Genomic DNA, 15,027 nt, shown 5'->3' on the forward strand with positions numbered 1-15,027 from the left:
CTGGATGTAACATGCCGTTGGGTTTTGGCTGTGTCTTTTGATTGGGGGATTTAGTCGATTTAAATTTAGGGTTACTCCCATTTGATGTTGACTGGCTGTTTTATCCATTCCTTGATGTAAATTCTTCTTTATGTTGGTGCTCTTTACTTTTTGGTATATTTTTAGAAAGGCTAATACTGGTTGTTTCTTTCTGTGTGTAATGCTTCTTTTAGAAGCTCTTGTAAAGAAGGCCTGGTGGTAATAAAATCTCTGAGTACTTGCTTGTTTATAAAAGATTTTATTTTTCCTTCAGTTGTGAAGCTTAGTTTGGCTGGATTTGAAATTCTGGGTTGAAGGTTCTGTTCTTTGAGGATGTTGAATATTGGCCCCCACTCTCTTCTGACTTGTAGAGTTTCTGCTGAGAGATCTGCTCTAAGTCTGATAGGCTTGCCTTTGTGGGTAACCTGACCTTTCTCTCTGGCTGCCCTTAGTATTTTCTCCTTCGTTTCAACCCTGGTGAATCTAACGATTATGTGCCTTGGGGTTGCTCTTCTTGAGGAATATCTTTGTGGTGTTCTCTGTATTACCTGGGGTTGAATATTGACCTGCTTTCCTAGTTTAGGAAAATTTTCCTGAATAATATCCTGAAGGGTATTTTCCAGCTTGGATTCATTCTCTCCATCGCATTCAGGTACACCTATCAAACATAAATTTGGTCTTTTCACATAGTCCCACATTTCTTGGAGACTTTGCTCATTCCTTTTTATCCTTTTTTCTCTAATCTTGTCTTCTTGTTTTATTTCATTATGTTGAACTTTGACCTCTGATATCCTTTCTTCTGCTTGAACAATTCGAGTGTTTAAACCTGTGCATACTTCTCGGAGTTCCTGTATTGTATTCTTCAGTTCCATTAATTCACTTATATTCCTCTCTAAGTTGTCTATTTTCAATAGGATTTCATCAAACCTTTTTTCAAAGTTCTTAGTTTCTTTACATGGGGCAACAACATGTTCTTTTAACTCACAGAAGTTTCGTATTATCCATTCCCTGGGATTCTGTTATTGGGATGCGCTCATTCTCCATCAAGCCTTGTTCCGTTGTTGATGTAGAACTGTGATCATCTTTAGAGGGAGAGGCATTCTGATTTTGAGTACTCTCAGCCTTTTTATGCTGGTTTCTTCCCATCATTGTAAATTTATCCTCCTGTCGTCTTTGAAATTACCAATTTTCAGATTAGGTCTCTTAAGTGGATGTCCAAGTTGTTAGTTCCCAGGGCCAGAACAGCGGCGTTAAAACTGATGGTGCTTTTCTGCCCAGGATTCTCCTGTCTGGCTTCCTTCTTGTGTCCGTAACTGGCGACTCTGCCTTCCCGAGGCTCCAAACCTTGGTCAGAAGGGGAACCAGTCTCGTTTACTCTGTGCCGAGAGCTGCCACACCGAGGTGCCGTCACAGCCGCTGCGCCGGCCTCAGGAGTTGTGCTGGGGACCCGTGTGGGTCCTCCAAACCTCAATTGGAAGGGGAGCCAGCCCTGTTTACTCTGCTCCGAGAGCTGCTGCGCCGAGGTGCCGGCAAAACCGCTGTGCCAGCCACAAAAGTCGCGCTGGCGACCCGTGTGACTCCTCCACTGGGGTTCTTCTGCTCCGTGAATGACCAGAATTTGTCTGAAAGTGTGGCGTCCTCTAGTTCTCTGCGCTTCCACTGAGAGCTGCAATCCCGAGATGTTAGCGATCGGCCATCTTGGATCATTCCCCCTGAAATTTGTTATGGCAAGAGCTATATGTGAAGTTACTACTTTTCAGAAGCTATATGGTATGTACAAAACAGAGTGTAGACTCACAGATATTTAAAACCAGAAGAAAACATCAGAGTTGCCAAAGGTAGAAAAGTTAAAATGGAGACAGAAAATAAAGTTTTATAATCCTCCAGAATAGTTTCAACTGTAATAAAATCTCTCTCACCTCTGTTTCTGAATGCTAAATTAAAGGAAATTTCTAAGTTTATTATACATTAATGACAAACATGTTTGCACAGCTTTGATTCCTTATTAAATCTGTCTTAGGTCAGAGTCTCTACAAGTAGAGACCTAGACGGGTGCTCACAAAAGTGATGCACTGAGAAAGTTCTGGCTGGCCGAGGTGGCACATGCCTATAATCCCAGCACTTTGGGAGGCCAAGGCAGGTGGATCACCTCAGGTCAGGAGTTCAAGATCAGCCTGGCTAACATGGTGAAATCCCATCTCTACTAAAAATACAAAAATTCGCCAGGCATGGTGGTGCATGTCTGTAATGTCAGCTACTCGGGAGGCTGAGACTGGAGGATTGCTTGAATCCAGGAAGCAGAAGTTGCCATGAGCGAGATCATGCCATTGCACTGCAGCTTTGGCAACAAGAGTGAAACTCCATCTCAAAAAATAAAAAGAGAAAGTGCTCAAAAGAAAAAGTGTGTGAAGGAGAGTTTAGGGGTTGGGGAAAACAAAACAAGAATGTAATCTCACCTAAAGACCAATTTCCACATGATCTGGAGGGCAAATTGCATCCCAGATCTGATCTCCCTTGTGACAAAGGGGCTAGACTCTAGTACTTTCAACCACTGGTTTCAAACTGACCTGAGGTAAAGCACATATGGCCTTTCAGGCTCCTTGCTTTCTTCAGGGCAAGGGCAAGTCTCCTGAGAAGGAGGCAGCTGTGGGCAGCCAGCACTCCCAGCAGCCAGAGGACGGGTGCACTACCTCATGATGGGGATTTTGGTAGACTAGATCACTGCCCACTAGAGTGGGAAGAGAGAATTGATTTGGGTTTTAAAGAGAGTATACAAATGGACATTTTATTTTATTTTATTTTATTTTGAGACAGGTTCTCACTCTGTTGCCCAGGCTGGAGTGCAGTGGCGTAATCTCAGCTCACTGTAACCTCTGCCTCCCAGGTTCAAGTGATTCCCCTGCCTTAGCCTCCCTAGCAGCTGGGATTACAGGTGCCTGCCACCACACCCGGATAATTTTTGTATGTTTAGTAGAGAGTGGGTTTCACCATGTTGGCGAGGCTTGTCTCGAACTCCTGGCCTCAAGTGATCAACCCACCTCTGTCTCTCAAAGTCCTGGGATTACAGGCGTGGGCCACGGCACCTGGCCTTATTTTATTTTATTATAGTAAGAGACAACATAAGATTTACTCTCTTAATGAATATTTAAGTGTATAGTACATTATTGTTTACTACAGGCACAGTGTCGTGAAACAGATATCCAGAACCTACTTCTTTTGTATAACTAAACTTTACGTCCATTGACAATGGGAAATATTTTCCTTAGTCTCATGATATTAAAAATAAATCTGAATTTATTATTTTTAGATAAGGCACTCATACAGATCATTGGGCAAAATATGAACAGATGTATCAATTTCTCCAAGGATTCCAAACTGGAATTTTTTAAAACTTGAGTTAAGATTCATGCATATTTAGTGACAACCTGGTAAGGTGGATGTATGCCTTCAGAGAATGGGAATCAGAATCTAAAATATTGTTACTAGAGATTTAAACAAAGCTTTCCACTCCAATTGTTATAAAAGAAGGAATTAGAATATTTTTACATAGTCCACTTCAAGGGAAAGTAAGCAGAAATATCCTGTGGGATTTGGAGGAAAGCTGTTTGTTTTTTGTTCGTTTTGTTTTTTGAGACAGAGTCTCCCTCTGTCGCCCAGGCTAGAGTGCAGTGGGGAGATCTCGGCCCACTGCAACCTCTGCCTCCTGGGTTGAAGAGATTCTGCTGCCTCAGCCTCTCGAGTAGCTTGAATTACAGGTGTGTGCCATCATGCCTGGCTAATTTTTGCATTTTTAGTGGAGACGGGGATTCACCATGTTGGTCAAGCTGGTCTCAAACTCCTGACCTCGTGATCCACCCACCTCGGCCTCCCAAGGTGCTGGGATTACAGGCATGAGCCACCACACCTGGCTGAGGAAAGCTATTTAAAGGGAGAGGACTAAACTTGGACAAACACTTTGACTCTGCTGGAGTTTGCGCCACCTGGAAAGCAGCTAGAGGTCCAGCAGCCAATTTAGACAACAAGGTTACACTGAAGACAGAAAGGAGCACAGAAAGACGGAAGGTTCCTGGGTGCCTGACCACCACAGCCCTGCTCCATCAGCAGTGTACTGCTTAAAACTGGAGCTCAGTCATGTGACAACGCAATAAATCTCTCTTACCTAACACATTCCTATTTCCGGATTTCTGATACACGCAGCCAAACCCAAATCTGAACTGACACAGTCATTTTTTATACTCAACATGTGGACTAGCTTACCATTTTCACTTTTTGTTGCACCTCAAATTTTCCTGTAAAGTGCATTGTCAAAACATATCATTACTTTTAAAACAAAGGGTGTATAAATATATTATTAACTACATTAAAACTAGACAAAGGCTCATAAATTAATGCAAATGGGTGGAAGCATTTCATCACACAAGTGAAAATTAAATTGGACTGCTCTGCCACAAGAAAGCTCTGTGTGCGTGCTTTGAAATGAAAAGCATCATGCAACTTTTACTGCTGCATTTCTTTGAAAAGCACCGAGTCTCTTTGCTAAGTTGTTCTTATCTTTCTGAGTATAAGGTATTTATTACACTGGGATAAAAACGGAATGTTGATGGTCACATGATGCAGGCAGCTGGGATTTCAACTCAAGGTCAGTCCCTGGACCCTCAGGCAGCCAAATAGTGTTCATTTTTTGCCAAATTCACTGATGTCTTTAGCCTTTAAATAAGGAGCACTGATTATGATTAAATTTTGTCCTTAAGAGGTATTTCATATTCTAATACATAGAAGATATCTCATTTAAACTGTAACAGAATAAGGAAAACTTACTACAGAAATACTTCGGAAAAGAATTGGAGTACAACCTGATGTTATCTGAAATAATCAGCATGGAACCATGCAGAATTGAAATCAGATGACAAGCATGTACTTTCAAAGCATGGGCATTTGAAAAGAGTCACTTGTATCAGTTTCTAAATGGGGTATTTAATGTAACTATCAGAATAATCAGTGTGAGATACAGAAATACAAAATTTAATTTGAGTCTTCAAAATTATGAACTTAACAGAAAAAGGAGGTCATTGTAGAAATGTTACTAAATAATTTTGTTTTTATGCCTAATTTAGAAATTAAATGAAAGGTAATTGATAATGCAGAGATTCTAAAATAAATGTAGCCAAATATAAAGCAAATCAGCATAACAAAACTATTACAATCTTAGAAATCCATTATGATTTAAGAAAAGTGCATTTTTTTTTTAAATGGAGTTTCTGTCGTTGCCCAGGCTAGAGTGCAATGGCACAATATCACTGCAACCTCCATCTCCTGGGTTCAAGCAATTCTCCTGCCTCAGCCTCCTGAGTAGCTGGGATTACAGGCACACGCCACCACACCTGGCTAACTTTGTACTTTTAGTAGAGATGGGGTTTCACCATGTTGGTCAGACTGGTCTCAAACTCCTGGTCTCAAGTACCGCCAGCCTCTGCCTCCCAAAGTGCTGGGATTACAGGTGTGAGCCATCAGGCCTGGCCGAAAAGTGCTATATCACTATTCTCTATTCTTTATTATTCTGAAAGAGACATATCACACCTGAGCCACCGGGCCTGGCTGAAAAGTGCTATATTACTATGCCCTATTGTTTATTATTCTGAAAGAGACATATCACATGTTTAAACATTTAAATAACAAACAAACCTCCTGGGATCATCATATTTATCACATACTTTTTAAGGAAAATCAAACATGGTTCTGTTTTACAAATTTATTCCTATTCTAAATATTTATTTTATAAACAGAATACTTTCTTATATACTTGGGCTACATGAATTATTATTATCAACAGAAGGGTGTCTGTATTGCTGGAAGCACAATACTTGTGTATTTTTGAGGGTTACTCACACACAAACACACACACGCACAAACACAGAGTTTGGGGCATACAAGGCTTTATAGTTTTATTATGCCTGCTACCCATTTCATCTTCTTCTTCACTGTTTGTCTTGTCCTATCCCTGTTTGTTTGTTGTGGCCTACCCACCCCTGCTCCACTCTGACAGTTTTGGGTTGAACTTACCCAGCTTTGTTTCCAGGAGTGTGTGTCTGATGGAACCTGCCCAATCAGAACACTGTACTCCTGAACCAGGTTGATTGATTCGGGAATGTGTAGGTGATTCCCTCATAGTCAGTCAGAACTAATCCTAGGTCTTCTCTTGGAGAGAATGGTGTTTTTATTTTACGTTGGAATTAAGGTACAATGATATAAATCTAGGACTAATAATATAACATATTGAGAGATAATGTCTCTGGTTTTTTTGCTGTTTGTTTGTTTTTTAAAGAGCCTTTGAAGACGCATTGGAGAAACGGTGAGAGACATAATGGGCTACGTGACATCACTTGATATCCCAAAACTAATTGTATCTGAAGTAAGTAATACCTCTTCATGAGCTAAGGAAAATTTTTTTTTCTTAAACTGGTTTGGCAGGTTTTTGTAACTTAACAGAAATAGACCTTACATACACATATGTATGTATGTATATTTTGGTTGAGATTAAGAAATAAAGAAACCAATGTTCTAATGATATAACTGATTAAAAAGAAAATTAATCCAATTATTGAAAGTTTCAGCCGCCTCTTTAAACAATGAGTTAATTAGATTACATGACTGATCATTTTCATCTAGATCTAAAATCACTGGATCCAATCAATTGATTGTCATGAATGAACAAAAGCATTTAAATCTGGAAACAAGCTCTATTGAATGTAGTATCTTTATAATCCCAGGCCAGATAAACTACAAAAAAAAGACTGGTCTCTATATCAGTCGATGTGCACTATTTTATAGTTAATTTATTTCAGGAATATAGCCGTTATAACACAGGTAACTACAGGACAATCACTGAGCTCAGGGAGGTAGCATCATGTGGTAGAGAACAGCAAGGGATAGGAAGCAGGAAGTTTGACTTTTAAAGTCTAATTCTAACTCAGAATTCTTCATCTAGAAAATGAGAATAAGAATAGCTCTCTCTCTCACAGGCTTGTCCTAAGTATTTACTCACATAATGTACGTAAAGCTCTTCTTACGGTAGGAGCACAAAGTAAGTACTCAACATTTGCCGTATGTCATTATTAGCTGCAGAGCTATTGCACTGACCAAAGTTTTTGAAAAGATATCATTTCCTTTGGCATGAGTACTAACGAACAGATGATTTGAAAAATACTATGTAAAAGTCCTTAAAAAAAGAAAACCTCTCGGCATATTAGCTTCATTCAACCTTTGTAAGATCCTGCTTTTGATGACCAATCCAATGTTCCCTACACTTTCTCACACATTGCCTGTTATTGCTGGTCAGAAAAAGAAATTTAACGAAATGCCCATCTGGCAAAGCATTTCTCCACCTTTATATGGACCAGAAGTTCTAATTGTTTCTAATGTGTATTTCCCAGATGCAATAATTATCCTCTATTTACAGCTAAGCCACTGAATACTATGGAAAATATTGTCAGCAAACCATACCCCAAAATGTATTGCTGTGAAAGAGAAAAAAAAATTACAAAACAAAACCCTAAACCCAATCCAAAACAGCAGTCACGTCTTAGATAAATTTACAGAAAGAGAGGTACATGGCTATTTTTATTTGCTAAGAGATGTTGCCTTTTTTTTTACATTAAAATATTTTAAACTACTTCTCTGATTTTTCTATTTATTTTGAGACAGTCTCACTCTGTTGCCCAAGTTGTAGTGCACTGGTGAGATCATGACTCACTGTAGCCTTGACTTCCTGGGTTCCAGTGATCCTCCTGCCTCAGCCTCCTGAATAGCTGGGACTATAGGTGTATGCCACGATGCCTGGCTCATTTCTTTTCATTTTTTTGTAGAGATGAGGTTTCATGCTGTTGTCCAGGGTGACTTTGAACTCCTAGGCTCAAGGGATCCTCTCCCCTTGGCTTCCCAAAGTACTTCAATCATAGGCATGAACCATCATGCCCAGCCACTCTGATTTCTGAATCTTAATCAAACTAGCAAACTTACAAAGTAGTGATTTCATCACATGCCAATATTAACAAAGAAAAAGAAAGAGTAGGAAAAAAACCTCCACAAGTCATACTGTAAAATAATTTTCCAAGTTGCATAAATATATTAGTTCTACCTTAGTATATTTACAAGATATGACAATTAGCTAACATTTATATTTTAATTCATAAATCCAGTTTGTAAGAGAGAGAATCATATCAGGGAAAATAAGCCTATAGAAAACTAACTTTTTATGATTAAAATGATCTTATAAAGCTGATAATAAGCATTTAAAGAAGTACTAGAACATGAACCTTTAACACAAATCCAGTATTCTGTTTTTGAAAAAATTAAGAATGAATTTTTCTGCAAAAATGCATGCAATGCAAATTCTAGTTTAAAGCTATCCTGTAATCTAATAAATGTAGAGATGATTTTTTTGTAGTGATGTAATGGGCTAGATTGTACCTTTAGACTTATAGGAATAAAAATATTATCTCCTGAGTAATTTCAAAACTTTTACATTTTTAAAATTCTACTAAATTGAATAAGAAAATAAAATTTGAGTTAGCCACTTGAACAGGAGATTTATTGCTCCGATTTAAAAAAAAAAGGCCTTTGGTAAGTATCACCCTCAAACAGCTCGAGAAAAATCATTGTATGTAATATATACTCATGGGCAAGGAGAAGCATTTAGGAAAGGAGAAACATTTTCTAAGATTTGGTGATTAATTGGAATGAAAGTCTGAAATTACCTTCAGCAGTGTTGTCAACTAAACTCAGCACTTTCCGTCTCAACAGGTGCACACTCAAGCCCACCAACTCTCAGCTATTTGTCAAAGCTAAGGAAAAAGATAGCCAGTCCCCACACAGCTGCGCTTCTGGCTGCCACTACAAAAGGATGAGGCTCGGCTATTTTTAGGCTTGGGGTAGGCAATCAGCCAAATCTCAGCAGCACCACTGGAGCATGTGCTGAGATAACTGAGACTTTAGAGTTGTACCAGGACTCCACCAGCCCTCTAACTCCCTGCCTAGACACTCAACCCTATGTTCTCCTTCCTGTGGTCACCAAGTCACCTGTGGCTTTTCGTCGGATGCCCAAAATCTACATTTCTGTGCTTTTCCCAGTCCCTCTCCTGTTACAATTTTATTTCTTATCTCTAACTTTGAAACCATGAAATTTTCCTTATTAGCACCTTTATTCAACAAGGAAAAAAAAAAACCTGAGAACATTCTGCAGCTGCTTCTATAAAGAGAGCAGTGTGTTTAATTTGTTTATAATCCATCACTCATTTCATTAAGCCTGTAAGTCACGGCCATTGCTACCACTGTGCTTAAAAACAAGAGAAAAGCGAATGCTTATAAAAAGTGATAGGTAAAATAACTGATGTACAAAGGAGGAAAAGACAGACTACTGTGTGTTCACAGCTAAAAGGGAGCCAGAAAAGGGAGAAAAGGAATCTGATCTCAATGGTGTGCATTATTTTATGTTTGTTGAATACTGATAGAGAAGGTTAATATGTCTAAGAATCTGTATTTGTGAAATTTCCCTCTGTGCTAGCATAATCTCACTAGATGTTGCATGATTTCCATAAGGAAAGGTGGGTTTTAATGGAATAAATTATTCTACATTAGATCCTGCTATCTTCTCATAACTGTTTTTTGTTTGTTTTTGTTTTTTGTTTTGAGACAGAGTCTCCCTCTGTTGCCCAGGCTGGAGTGCAGTGGCACGATCTTGGCACACTGAAATCTCTGCCTCCCAGGTTCAAGCGCTTCTCCTACCTCAGCCTCCTGAGTAGCTGGGACTACAGGCATGTGCCACCATGCCCGGCTAATTTTTTTGTATTTCTAGTAGAGACAGTGTTTCACCATGTTGGCCAGGATAGTCTCTATCTCCTGACTTCGTGGTCCACCCACCTTGGCCTTCCAAAGTGCTTGGATTACATTTTTTTAATGATTTTTTTAACTAAAATCATTTAAGTACCCGAGTATTGCTATCAAAACTGTAATAAAATAACACACCATTCTTTTTTTTTGTTCTGAACTGACATGAGCTTTCAGAGATGAAATCTGATTTTGAAATATAAGACACATTTATTCTGAAATTAATAGGGAATGTAGGTCAAACAAAGCAAAGCCAAATATTAATTTTACAGAATTGTTTTACTGCTACAAAAAGTCATTTAAAACAATTGTTTAAATTGGGTGCAATAATTATCTTGAAAATGCATTTTAATATGTTCCTATAAATATGATTCCATATGCTCAGGTGAAAATCATAAATGAGAGTGGAATCAATTGATACTTTTTTTCCTATTTTGATTTTATGCCCATTATTCCCAAACAACTTCAATATGGTAGATAAACTGCAAAGATTTATTTTCAGGGAGTCAGTACTGTCCAGACATGAGCCTGCTTTAGAATACAGTGTCTTTCATGAATGAGTTCACAGTTTGCCAAAAGTAATCTATTGTATCTTCTTCTCGGGCCAATAATTTAAAATGTTACACTCCAAAAAAAAACCATAAATAAAAAAGACAGTCCTGTAAAATTATATGGTTATCATATCTCTAGAAACACATGTTTTAATATTGTAAAATATATTATTAATGTAAATATGAAAATATTCAAATTTAGGATCAAGTTTTAGAGTAGGGCTCAAAATCTCATGTCTGCCATTTGGTTACACAGCCTTGAGAAAGTTACGTAAATACTGTCGTTCAGGTTATTTTCTTTAATCTCTAAAATGGGAAGGATTCTTTCCTCATGATGTCGTTCTGAAAATTAAATGAGGCACACAAATTCACACTCCCCCAGGGTTCTCTAATCCTTTCCTTGATAATGAATTCCCTCCCTTAGAAATCTTGTTATCTTCTGGCCAGGCGCCTGGCTCATGCCTGTGATCCCAGCACTCTTGGAGGCCGAGGCAGGTGGATCAGGTGGTCAGGAGTTCTAGACAAGCCTGACCTACATAGTGAAACTGTCTCCACTAAAAATGAAAAAATAAAAAATTAGCTGGTTGCAGTGGTGTGTGCCTGTAATCCCAGTTACTTCGGAGGCTGAGGCAGGGGAATTGCTTGAGCCAGGGAGGTGGAGGTTGCAGTGAGCCAAGATCATGCGACTGCACTCCAGCCTGGTGACAGAGTGAGACTCCATCTCAAAAAAAAAAAAAAAAGAAAGAAAGGAAGAAAAAGAAGAAGAAAGAAATGTTGTTCAGTTCTTTAACTTCAAGTATCATCTCCATGTAAGTGATTCTCAAGTATTTCTGTGTCTCCTTAGCTTTAGTTCTCCATCTAAAAGGCTTTTATTATACACCCACAAGGTTATCCCATCAACAATTCTAAGCTGATGTCTGAAAACAAATGGCTCCTTTTCCATTGCCCATCAATTTTGGTCCTATTCCTGGTTTCTCTACTTCTGTTAATGTTACTGTCATCTCACCAGTTTCTCACGGTGATTAGCTATTAACATTTGTAAGAATCCCAAAATATGCTTCATTAAACATTAGATAAATGGGCATTTTGGGGTTGTATGTTAGAGAAGTTCCATGGTGAAATGACTTTGAGAAACTAGGTTAAAAAGCTAACCGGCTATCTTTCCTGCAGAGAGCATCTTTGCATATGCATTGCATTGAGAAACTCTAAGGGGATTTAGTATGCAGCATTCCCCTCAGTTTTCTGACTAAAGAAGTCTTCTTGTGGAGCATGGGGACAAACTGAGGGGGCCCATAATGAAGAATTACTGTACCATAGAGTACTCTTTGGGAATTGCTATCAGGGAGTGTGCTATCACGATTCCCTTTTCCTCATCTCCCACAGTTCAGCAACCACTTAGTACCAAATAATTTGTTTTTTCTTGTCGAATCCCTATCTCGTTATGAGCTACTGCCTCTGTAAATCTGGCCTAGGCTACATGTAGGCTCTCCTTCCACTGCCTTTTCTTATTCTAAGATCTCAAACTCTCAGTTCAATATCTTCTGTAGAATCTGAGATCTATTTTCTCTAAGAGTTACAAAGATGTGTCTGACATGATCTCTATTGTCTTGGGATCTGTGAGAGATGAGAAGAAGCCAGCAGAGTTCAAATCTATATCCAAACCATAGGCATAGACATATCACCTAAATGTTGTGAAACAAGAAATAGCAATCAATGTTCATATAGGAAAGGTTACATTAGGTTTCCCTAAGGAAGTGAGACCAGGATAATATTAGTCCAGGAACTTCCAAATGAAATCTTAGAAAATATTTATCTATACTAAAGACTATCTCCTCATCTTAAACTAAAAATAAGTGTAAAATACAATTAACATTTTCATAATAAAATTCTCATTGGAGAAATTTTGAAAAAAATAAAATTGTAAATGTAAGAATATGGAAGTCGTTCAAGGTATAATTTCACCCTAGATACATCTACTGCTAATGATGGTAAAATTTTATTTTGGCTATTTGACTTGTCTACAAGTCAGTAAGTCCAAAGATTTAGCTTCCAGGGCTAAAGTTTTCTAAGAATAATGCCAATTAAATATTTTAAAAGGTTTAATTAGAAATATGATGATTAAATATTATTTATTTTTTCACCTCCTGTTCACATTTTTCTTTTCATTTCCATATATCTTAAATATGCATCTGAAAGCTATGTGAGTGTTGTAAATTGTTAAGCTGAACTTAACAAAGTATAATTTATGTTGGCGAAAACTCATTAAAATGGAATCCATTTCTTAATTTCCAAAAGAATCATCTATATGAATTGAACATTTATTTAATATCATCGAATATGCAATTCCCATATACACATTACAATATTTCTATGAATGACATTACTTACAGCATGGAATGTTCACCAACATTATTACTAAGAGTAGAGAAATGACTCAAAAGTATCAATATTTATTCCAGTAAGTATGAAGCTCTATGTTATTCGCAACCACTATTCAGAAACAATTTGCCCAACATTGCCCCAACATTTCTTTCCATTCAAAGATTTATGTTTGCCTTCTGTGAATTGGAATATGATAGTAAATGGTAATAAATGATAGTAAGTGATAGGAAATGAGTAATTTTTATAACCAAATAACTTTGGCTCTAGAGATATATGCAAAGCACAGTAGCACTATACTCAACTCTAGCCAAAGCAGGCCGCAGTTCCCTAAAGAGAAAACTTAGGAATTTACTGTGGCAACAGGAGAGAAAAAAGCAAACGAAAGGGAAATGTACAAATGCAGGTATGAGGACGATGTCCTTTTCTAGAAAAATAAGGTAGTTTAGCACAGTTGCAACGTGTGGTATATGAGTGGGGCAAAAAATGAGGTAGGAAGGACCAACCAAGGGCCAGTCATGAAGAGCTTTTGAAATATATCTATTTCGGGTATGGGAGTGAAGATTTTGACTTAATTCCCTGGTTTTCTCTAATACTGTTTATTGTTGTTATTGTTTTCTGCATATACAGAAACTTGGTAAGTTATATGTGCATGTATTGGTAGATTTTATACATAAACATATATATGTATAATTACATATATACATATATAATTGTTGAATCATTAAGTCACAATCAGTAAATTTATTACTCTTTAGGATGCTGTGGGTATTACAGAAACATTGTAAGGTACTACATGGTCCTCTTATACCATGGATTTTTTTCTAAACATACAACTGTATGTGTGATATGATATGAAAATCACTGGCAGAGAACTAGCTGGGTCTTAGTTTTATATCTAACTATTTATGAGAACTGGAGTCTCACTTTCCACATCTATATGAGGAAATGGAAAACGTTCTTCAGAGTTTTTGCAGTTGTGGTGATCTATGACCTTGCTATTCACTATAGAGTGTTGAGCTGGTGAAACAGCAACTGCAGACCAAATACCAGTTTTCCCCTAACCGTATCACCCTATCTATCTACCTCCCTATCTATCTATCTATCATCTATCCATTATCTATCTATCAATCATCATCTATCTATCATCTACTATTTTTAAAAATCATCAGTCTTCTTCATGCATATCTTAATTTTTACCTTTTCCCATTCTTCAAGCCCCTTGCTATTTTGGGAACACCTTCTATTTACCCTCCTGCAGTTCTTTTGTCCTCTGGGGCTCTGTGGTTACCAGTTGCTATTATACTTCCCAAAAAGTATCAGTTTGCTCTACAATCATACTGTAAGCAGTCCTCAGTAACTCAGGGAAAAAAAAAACAAATTCTCAAGCAGCAGTGGGGATCCAAAGTCCGTTTCCCAGGTATCCAATTGGGTCATAGGAAGAGTGGGAAGAGAACAGCAAAGCCCCAAGTTATTCTCCTCTTCCCCCATATTTCACTCAGATGCCAATTTTTTTTTTCTCTCAAAGCTGTTTTATTTGACAGGGCTCCTTGTTATGAGCTGAATTACCTCTTTCCCAAATTCATTTGTTGAAGTCCTAACCCCCATTATCTCAGAATGTGACTGTAGTTGGAGATATGGATTTTAACGAGGCATTTAAGGTTAAATGAGGTCCTCAAGGTGGGCTCTAATCCAATCAGATTAGCATCCTTATAAAAAGATGAGATTAGAACATAGACAAGAACAAAGGAAAGACGATGAGAAGGCAGATGGAGAGGGCAGCTTCTGCAAGCTAAGGGGAGATGCTGCATAAGAATTCAACCCTGATTACACCTAGCCTTCACAACTGTGGAGAAAATATATTTCTGTTTAAGAAACTTAGTCTACTGAGGTATTTTGTTATGGCAGCCCTAGAAAAATAATATGCTCCTTATTCATTTGTAGTGTTTTCTATTTGAATTAGGATTATTCTCATTATCCCCTTCAGATATGTATAGATATATATCCTTATCGCTGCTAGAGCAAAAACAAAAAGATGATTAACTGTAAGCATAGTGTTACAATGAGCTCTGTTCTTCACATGCTTTTAGATATTTATTTGTTTATTCAAAAGAGCATTAACTAAATAACTTCTTTTAAAATTAAACTTTAAGTTCTGGGATACATGGGCAGAACATGCAGGTTTGTTACATAGGTA

General features: G+C 37.8%; 1 protein-coding gene across 6 annotated transcripts in view; it reads right to left on the reverse strand.

The window, feature by feature from the left end:
- Positions 1-15,027, reverse strand: part of DMD (dystrophin) — a 2,312,475-nt gene that overhangs the window by 2,131,347 nt on the left and 166,101 nt on the right. The gene's annotated exons all lie outside the window — the stretch shown is intronic.

The sequence above is a fragment of the Callithrix jacchus genome, chromosome X (assembly GCF_049354715.1).
Source record: "Callithrix jacchus isolate 240 chromosome X, calJac240_pri, whole genome shotgun sequence".
Classification (NCBI taxonomy): domain Eukaryota; kingdom Metazoa; phylum Chordata; class Mammalia; order Primates; family Cebidae; genus Callithrix; species Callithrix jacchus.